General features: G+C 36.3%; 3 non-coding genes across 3 annotated transcripts; 2 read left to right on the top strand and 1 right to left on the bottom strand.

Moving 5' to 3' along the window:
* The first annotated feature begins 3,122 nt into the window (after nt 1-3,122).
* Trnar-acg lies at nt 3,123-3,195 on the top strand. The gene has a single exon. It is a non-coding gene; the product is annotated as a tRNA-Arg (tRNA).
* A 4,289-nt stretch (nt 3,196-7,484) lies between these two features.
* Nucleotides 7,485-7,557, bottom strand: Trnav-aac. The gene has a single exon. It is a non-coding gene; the product is annotated as a tRNA-Val (tRNA).
* Nucleotides 7,558-8,329: 772 nt separating this feature from the next.
* On the top strand, nt 8,330-8,402 carry Trnar-acg. The gene has a single exon. It is a non-coding gene; the product is annotated as a tRNA-Arg (tRNA).
* The last annotated feature ends 1,598 nt before the right edge of the window (nt 8,403-10,000 follow it).

Genomic DNA, 10,000 nt, shown 5'->3' with positions numbered 1-10,000 from the left:
AAGGAAGTTGAGAAGTAATTACAATACTGAGTTTCACCTACTTAAATAACTATACCATATTATCGGTACATATTTGTACATAACATCACTGGATTCTCTATCTTTTACGCACGGAAATAAGTAGTACTTCTGTTAGTAATTCGAATATCTAAGAAAAGGAAACATTAGTTTTTTCTCCTTTTTAAGGAAAAGGAGAGAGAACTGAAAATATGCATACTATAACTTTTTCTCTGTGATCAGAAGCCGTATTCCTAGAAATTAGTTATACAATCGGTTGTCAGAAAGCGTTCAGTATTGCAGTGGGCATGTGATAGATTTTAATTATATATATATATATATATATATATATATATATATATATATATATATAAATATATATATATATATATATATATATATATATATATAATCAAAATAATATCTGCCTAAACTTCGAAAGATACACCTTTATTATCAAATGAATACATCATTTTAAAAAGTTCCAGTACTGACATTCTTTCTTCAAAGTTGTTTGGCACGTGCAGTAGACAAACTGCCTTAATATAAAAGTAAATATTCACTCGTCCTTAACTGACTTTGAAACAGATATCAGTCACATTGTTTTTGTTGAGAAATAAAACTGAAAAACTAAGATTGCACGCTTGTAACCCAAAACATATTTGTGCAATCATTCATTATTGAAGGGAAGAATATACTGAAACAAAATGTTATCATTTGTTATTATTTGGTTTCGACAGTAAATCAATTTTTCAAATACTGCCATCTCTGCTACCCATTTATTTTATGTTTTTCTTATATAGACCTTGGACCCTCTAAGGACCCGTGGTCAAATTTATTCGGGACCAATATGGACAGCTAAAATATACTCCACTTAGGTCCTGTTATCCAGTGCTTATTGGAGACCCGCTCCATGGCCCAGCGCCTTATACCAAGCGAAAACATTTTAAAACATCAGTAACGTTTTATGGACTATAGTGTTCTCGAATATCCAAATCATGTTTCAGAGCATTCGTTAGAAGGAAGGACTTATCACTGCAGCGGTATATAACCCTCTAAACAACTGTTAATTGATGAAGTATAAGTAACGTATGGTAGACGCCTATTAAAATATAATAATAATAATAATAATAATAATAATAATAATAATAATAATAATAATAATAATGAAAATAATAATAATAACAATAATCGAAAAGAAAATGGATTGCATGAGGCTGGGGTAAAAAAATCCCAAATTCAGAAGTTTTTGTTTCCGTAATTATTAACATATTTGTAATTGTTTTTCATGACATTATTCAAAGAGTTTTTGTAACAGTTGTTAAGCAAACCCTTGTGGCGCAACGGATAACGCGTCTGACTACGGATTCGAATCTTGACAAGGATGTACTTTTCACCATTAAGATCTGTCGAGTGCCCTGGCGCGTATATTGCGCGGCAGGGCGGCAGGGCACTCGACAGATCTTAATGGTGAAAAATGTTAGAAGGTCTTTGCCAGGATTCGAACCTGGAATCTTCTGATCCGTAGTCAGACGCGTTACCCTTTGCGCCACAAGGCGAAAAAATATTAGTAGGATTTTGCCAGGATTCGAACCTGGAATCTTCTGATCCGTAGTCAGACGCGTTATCTGTTACGGCACAAGTTCTTGCCGCCATGACAAACTGCGCACACATTACCAAATGTTGGGAGGAAAATATTCTGTGAATAGACTTGACCATGATCATCCATGTATTTTCTTGCAAATGTGATCATCGATTATAATGCGAACTAGTAAAATTCAAACTATCAAATTCATATGTAATTGCCGTTATCAGCAAAAACATTGTCTGAGTCATGAAGTCTATATCACATGTATTTTTTACATTATATTTACCCAATATAAAAAGCGATTAGGTGTTTAAACCTATACAACACAGGCCCATACACACCTATACAGAAATATAGCCTGAATCCTATAAAGTTAGTCATATATCCTATATGACGATTGGGTTAAGTATGTAGGCTCCTTATGTGTGTGTGTGTGTGTGAGAGAGAGAGAGAGACAGACAGAGAGAGAAGACGAGGAGAGAGAGAGAGAGACAGAGACAGACAGACAGACGAGACGAGAGCAGAGAGAGAGACGACAGAGAGACAGACAGAAGACAGACAGAGAGAGAGACAGAGACAGAGAGACAGAGAAGAGACAGAGAGAGAGGAGAGAGAGAGAGAAGAGAGAGAGAGGGAGAGAAGGAGAGAGAGAGAGAGAGAGACAGAGAGAGAGGAGAGAGAGAGAGAGAGAGAGAGAGAGAGAAGAGAAAAGAAGAGAGAGGAGAGAGAGAGAGAGAGAGAGAGAGAGAGAGAAGAGAGGAGAGAGAGAGAGAGAGAGAGAGGAGAGAGAGAGAGCGGAGAGAGAGAGGAGAGAGAGAGAGAAGAGAGAGGAGAGAGAGAAGAGAGAGAGAAGAGAAGAGAGAGACGAAGAGACGAGAGAGAGAGAGAGAGAGAGAGAGAGAGAGAGAGAGAGAGAGAGAGAGAGAGAGGGAGAGATGTATCATGCCCCTACCGTGTACAAATATTTAGCTTAAAAAAAAATCCTGTACTGCATGTCTTCCACAGTGAGAAGGGCTTTTTCTCAGCGATTGTATTCAGAAGGTCTACTAATAAATACATCTAAGCCTTACATCAATATAAACATATATCATGGGGCTGTCGCTTTCATGACATTGTTTAAGATCAACTCCATGTGAACTGATACGTAATCCCGGCAATTGAAAACAGCCTTTTGTATCACTACTGGTGACGTATATACGCAAATTAATTTCATGTAGACTGTTCACTAATTATAGTTCGTGGACGGCAGTTGTGATATACATACCACTGTACTTTTTTATCATTTAAGTAGGCCTATCCTGTTTGAGTGCTTCAATTTATTAGTTGACAGAAGTCATTGGGTTGTAAGTGAATATATGCCTTATAACCAGTATTAGCTAGTGGAAACTGAATAGGTGTGTGGTCGCCGGTTATTTTTAAAATGCACGATTTGGAGTTTGCGAAATAAATTGGTAAGGATCAGAAAGATTCTTAATTTGCACAGTTTGGCTTCCAGTAATACTTTTTTCTTAATTGCGGTTTTCATTTCGACAAAGATGGCCTTGTGGCGCAACGGATAACGCGTCTGACTACGGATCAGAAGATTCCAGGTTCGAATCCTGGCAAGGTCGAAAGTCATTTTGTATGCCAAGAACTTTAGTCCTTGTGCTTTGATTAACAGCACGAACATCGATAATATGTCTCCAGCCATTGCCTAGGGACAAGCGGGAAAAGCCGGGGAAAGTACGGTTGTTTTGGAAACAAACGTACTTACCTGAGCCAGATAATTTATTAAGGACCTACCCAGCTGATCTTATAATTTTAGTATTGGGGAAAAATTATATCTACATATGAGGCCCTACGTAATCAATCCTTCGCTAAACCTTAACAAATATTTGCCTCACCAAGGTAATTTCACTCTTAAGACAATTCATTATGTGATTTTATTATATAAATAAATAATTTCTGTGGGAAGGCTATATGAGGCTCACGACAAATGTGCTTTCCTATTCCTCATTATCCCATGTTTGCGGTGCCGTTTCTAGCTCTACAGATCTGAAAGGACAAGCGTCTTTATTAAACGAATATATACCTTCTAACCAATAATGGAGTAATGAGTTACGAACATTATCGTAAATAAGGCATGAGTGAAGAATGATAGCTTGAATAAGAATCTTGACATTTTCCAAAAAAAAATCATACCATTTTTTTTATCTGCTGCCCTAACTTTTATGCACTTTTGTTTGTTTATTTGTTTTTAGTTGTTTTTTTCTAGTGTAATAATACTTGCCATGCATTTTATTTTTTGTCACTCACAGTTCACTATACTGAACTACACATTTTGAAATAGATAAAAAAATTAACATGCTTCCAACGAGTATATTCGCAACATCATGATCTGCAGTTACACTTCACGATTACTGTGATAGCACCTTTTGCTGTCATGGGGCAATGTTATCACGATAGCATCGTGATAACATTGGCTAGGGAAGGCTATCCCCGCCACGTCTCTTACTTAAAATACCCTAATTACGTACAATAAGACAGCGTGTGTGTTTAGATGTGCCTTCGCGAGCACTTCTATGTTACATATACATACAATGCGCAGGTAATATGCAATTTCCGGAAGGACAATATAATGTAATGTAAAAGCACGTATTATCCTTCGACGTGGTCCCTCTACTTCCTATAGCTAACGATGTGAGCAACGGTAAATGAGAATATGCTCGTTTTTTGCAACTATAAGAATAAAATCAAGTAGAAGAATGCCCGTGTTATTGCTACTATAAGAATAAAATCAAGTAGAAGAATGCCCGTGTTATTGCTAGTGGATTAGATGCATTGAATTACATTTTAGCGTTTTAGCGTTTAACCCATAATTGCAGTCCGGTACAAGTTCCTATACTAAGTATTTATGGCAACATCAATAGAATTAATATATTTTTATGACTGTATTTCCTAGTTGAAATCAGTCTAGATGTATTCTAACGAATGTCTTTCCTATGTTTCATCAATTCATCAATTGTGCTCTTAGACTTTACGTCTAAAAGATCGCATATCGAAAAATATTTCTGAATTATCCTGAATTATCATCGTCGTTGTTGTCATGAAAAATCAACATCATATTTGTCAAATAGAGGCTTTTAATAACATATGATATTTAAGGGCATTATGTCACACTCTGAATGTCGCTATCGTGTTATTAGACTTACATTCCATGGAATTAGATATCTCTGCATTCTCTTTATTTACTGCTGCTGACAAGTAGGCATAAATTGGAACAAGACAGGGTTATTAGGGATCATCATACCGAAGGTGTCTTACTTGTAGTACTAAACCCCATGAATACAGTCTCACACAAATATGCACGCGTGCGCACACACACACACTATATGGATCTCTCTCGTCTCACATACCAGAAGAGCCATGTGTTTCTTATCTCACAGTAATTCCTCTGTCCTCAACCGTGACAATGTCGAAGCGACCTTAGAACACGCTAATTCAACCCTTATTGCTCGTAAACGGTTCTCGTGCTATCATTATCGATATTCTGATGTCTGTGTTTTATGAATATTCAGCAACTCTGGCTCTTTATCACGAAGCTTTTTAGTCTTTTAAACACCATAACTCTCTTCTTACATACAGCTGTATATAAGGTACCCTTGCTCCTGCACCACGATGCCACCATTTTACCATATGTATCGGAATTTGTGTTGATTCAAATTCTTTCATGTTTTCCATTATGGAATGTTTAAAAACGAAAGTTTGTTTATAGAAATTTCTCAGCAGTCGAAACGGACCGCTCGCCGCCTGTCCCCTGTACCCCTACTACCATACTCACATGTTAATAAAAACTAGTATCAGCCATAACTTTAACTCACCACCCAAGTACCAAACCAGCAGTACCATCACAGAAGAACACAAACTCACCACAACATCATATTGATGACTAACTAGCGGAATTCTCTCTCCCACAACATTACATCAGTACAATCCAAGAGGGATACACTCACCGTAATAACATTACATCGGCGGCAGCAAATGGGATAACTTCCTACACATTTTACACACACACCTGAAGATCTGTTGTGGTCCACAATGTTTTTGCATTTTTTTACGATAACAGTTACAAATTTCTTTTAATTTTACTATGTAAGATGTAAGCGATGGTTATAATTATATAAGGAAGTGTATGACGGAAACATTGAGAATCACAATGGATCACATTGTCCTACAACACGGTATTTATGGTCTGTAGTGTAACATACATCAATGGCGGGCAATTTCTAAAACTGATGTTTATAATTACCTTTACGAAATGCAAAGAACGCACAATTATTTGTAAACGTATAGTGCATGTTATGGGGGTTTAATTAAATTTTAAGGATCTCATTTTTAAGCACCGCAAGATGCCCTTATAATCACGAAGAAATGTATTAATATCCTTTTATGTATGTTCTGGAAAAAATGGTTGACTGACACAGTCTAATTCATAAATATCAACAGATAACTATAAGAAAGGAAATGCCGTCAATACAAAACCATCAGCAGGGAAATGCCCCCTGAATAAAACCACACGGAGGAAAATACCCAGCTGGCTAAATGTAGCAGCAGGGAAAAGCCCTGTAGGGTAAGTAGTTGACTTACTATGGGTACTTATTTCTTTTTAATTTGAAACTATATACAGCATGCGACCTGTAATTTGTCAACTTATTATTAATCTCGCAAAATGTTTGGTATTGCATGTTTTATATATAGTCATGTCGATTTTTATTTACTTCAAGGAACTTTTTTGAACTTCGATAATCAGTTCTGTAGTTGTACTTATTAATTATATCGTGCCTTCCTATTAAGGTAGTTACTACGTGATTATTTTCTCCAACAGATGGTAGTATTTTAAATAATTTACATCGTTATTTCTTGTGAATATCAGCTCTATCGATGTCTCTTCCAAATGTGCATCATGTTAACATACACTTCACCCGAGCCTTCAATATATATAGGCCGGTACATCATGTTAAGATTCCTAGTAATACTTGGTCCAGTGTTTTGTAAACTTGCAAATACGCTGAGGTAGTCGCAAGGTAGGTAGCATGTTAACAGTGGCTGTTCACGATAGGACCATGCTTAATCTCCATGCTTATTAATAACTCCATTGCTCGTAATGCCTTTCTCCCTCTACTGTCAAATGGTGTGTGTCCCACGCCGTTATCAGCTATTAAATTGCCGGTAGTTATAATGGATACAATATTTTATGGAACGTGAGACATTTAGTTTACTGTACATAACCTGATAATCTTGTAAAATGAAGATAGCTAACAACTCTGTTGACCTCAGGTCACCTGACTCATTAGGTAATTCAAATCTCAAGAGTTGGTACACATCACATCACGCTGTGAGATGGCCCTGATATTAAATAGCTATAAGACAAATATTGTTTAAGGCAAATTACTTGCTCTCTAGTGCAGTGGTTCCCAGCCTTTGTTGATATTCCATAAAATCTAGCACTACCTCTGTCTGAGATCGCCTCTGAATGACAACATTAGTTAAGATTATTATAACATATCAATGGTTGCATGTTTGGTGGACCGTAGGTTCTGAGCCTTTTACGCAAGCTTACTTTACCTCGCGTGTTTATAGATGGAACGGTTAGCGTTTTAAAGCACAAATTCGACTCATTTACGCTAGTGTATATTTGAAAATATGGCTCTGATAATTCTTTCAAAGTTTAGGAGGAGGAAATCAGTGGGGGGCAATTGACAGTAGAATTATTTTTTTTTTTGAAATAAGCCTCTTTTAAGAGTATCGTCGGCTGTGTTGTTTTGCTGTTTTTCGCAGTTACAAATTCCAAAATTCAGATAATTTTTCTATCCCTTATGGTTAGTGCACACAATCCCTGACATATTTTTCATATGAAAAGTGTGCTCACCAGGGCTCGAACCTGGGACCTTCTGTGTGTTAGACAGATGTGATAACCACTACACCATGAGCACGTCTTCCTGCTCTTACGTTATCTTAGCAACAGATCGTGTATTGGACATTCTAAAAGGAAGGCTTATTAATAACTAGTACGGGTTATATAAGCTTGTAAAATAAGATCAGAAGACATTGTTTGTGAAGATAAACATAGTACATAGGGCAATAAGTTGGCTACATGGCGCCATACACAAGCACAAACACAATAAATACATACACACAACACGCCAGCAAATATATACATATACATATACATATACACATACACATACACACATACACATACACGCACAGTAAATACATATATCCATACACACGCACACTAAATTCATATACACATACACACGCACAGCTAATACATACTACAATCTGTGTATAGAATGTTAATCTACAGTGGGTAAAGAGAAGAAATGCCGATAACTATGCAATTATTTACCGGCCCCTTAAACACTAGTTTACTTTGAACTTATATATATATGCGCAACTTCCACTCAGAGGACTTTGCTCACACACTACGTTGACGCATAGCCTTCAGTTCACATCTCCAGAATGTGAGGAATTCTGCAATATTCTAGAATTTGTTTCTAAGAGAGAGCGTACTCGTATATTTTATCATGCAATTATAACATTTGTTTTGGCACGGTATAATTTAGTACATATTCTGATCTTGCCATACTTTGATTTGAATTCAGTTTGCTGATTACTGTGTAGTGATTGTAAGTTTCACATGTAGATATGCAAGAATTATTAGTATTAATATAACCAGTTTTGGAATACCCTTGAAATGTAGGCCTTGTGGCGCAACGGATAACGCGTCTGACTACGGATCAGAAGATTCCAGGTTCGAATCCTGGCAAGGTCGAGATACTTTTTATAGAGAAAATCATTAAATGGATTTTTCACATTCATACTTCCAGGGTTATCTAATCAGATAGTTCTTGGTGGTAATGTATTAACAAATTAATATGCTACCACTGAAAAACTTGGGTGGCATGGTGAACAAAAAACAGTTTAAGGATATTTGAGAGAGAGAGAGAGAGAGAGAGAGAGAGAGAGAGAGAGAGAGAGAGAGAGAGAGAGAGAGAGAGAGAGAGAGAGAGAGAGAGAGAGAGAGAGAGAGAGAGAGAGAGAGAGGGGGGGGGGGTATTGGCTACCTTTGCTGAAATATAATTGATTTTCTTGGGTTACGTTTGCTGTTTAAAAAATGGAATTTATAAAGTATGGAGATGAATATTCGACTCGTGAATAGACTCAGGAAGTTACTGAAATGTGTATATGCATTCTTTTTTCGGGGCCAAAGGGGTTTGAGCCACTACGAAAACTATGACGGAAAAGGATTGCTAAATATAAAGATGCCATTAACAGTTTCATTAAGTTATCACAAAAGATGAATCTAAAGGAGCTAGTGGTTCACGTAACACTGGCCTATGAAACGATACATAAAAGTTGCATTTATTGATTAAATTACTAATTTTGTGATTAATCTTTCAGTGCTACATTTAGCCATTATCAGATTTTCGGGTTTTCTAAATAAGTAATCTAAGTTAAGTCAAGGCTTGAGGATAGAGTAAGTGATGTCTAAGGTACCTTCTCAACCTTTATCAGAAGAGTGGGAATTGAACATCGGTAATGTATATTTAAATCGATTATACAAAATGGAATAGCATGAATAACGGAATTTGCTATATGCATTCATCGGAGAGAACTGATACTGTTGCTGCAAGTGATTCTCGTCTAATAGTCCATGCCGCAGTTACGAGCATCAGAAGCAAAAAGGTTAAGAATCACTGACTTGGAGGATCATCTTAGGTTATCAAAAGTTCACAAGAATGGTTTATTGGTTTCAGTCCTATGTTAGATGTTTGGATAATTGTGATTTAGAGGACAAGGACAGAAAAGAAGCATGCAACAGCACTTTTGATAGGAACACGAATCGTGCAGTTGATTTTGTGTTCAGTGTTTAATTCTAATGGTTTGGAATTGTCAATTTTCAATGGTTTAAGATATATAACCAAATTTTACTGATACAAATGACAAGACCCGTTTTACCCTTTTCACAATTTTCTACATGTTTAATTTTGTTTCCCAATACCGCATATTTTCAGAATAATTAAGGCAGATCTATGTCTATAATAAAAAAATCCTTACTCCCCAGTCCTTTGTCAAACACCTTCTCTTAGTGCTTAAATTCGAATAAAAATAGTCACCTCAACAAAGACAAATGCCTAGGGTGGAATTTTATGTGTTAAGAATTATAAATCTTTACATATACCTTAGTGTCTAATGCATGAGTGTATGTTATTTAACTTTATTTTTGTTGCTTTGGAAGGGGCGAGGTGTCTGTATATCCTTTAAAAAATGGACTGTGAAAGGCTACCATATTATAATATATCTGACCATGTATAGGGTGGGAAAACAGTTCATCTATGAAATCCTTATGGTAGTATTCTTTAAGACCTA

The sequence above is a fragment of the Penaeus monodon genome, chromosome 10 (genome assembly GCF_015228065.2).
Source record: "Penaeus monodon isolate SGIC_2016 chromosome 10, NSTDA_Pmon_1, whole genome shotgun sequence".
Lineage (NCBI taxonomy): Eukaryota > Metazoa > Arthropoda > Malacostraca > Decapoda > Penaeidae > Penaeus > Penaeus monodon.
The sequence above is the reverse complement of the archived record's forward strand: the minus strand, read 5'-3'. Positions and strand labels throughout refer to the sequence as shown.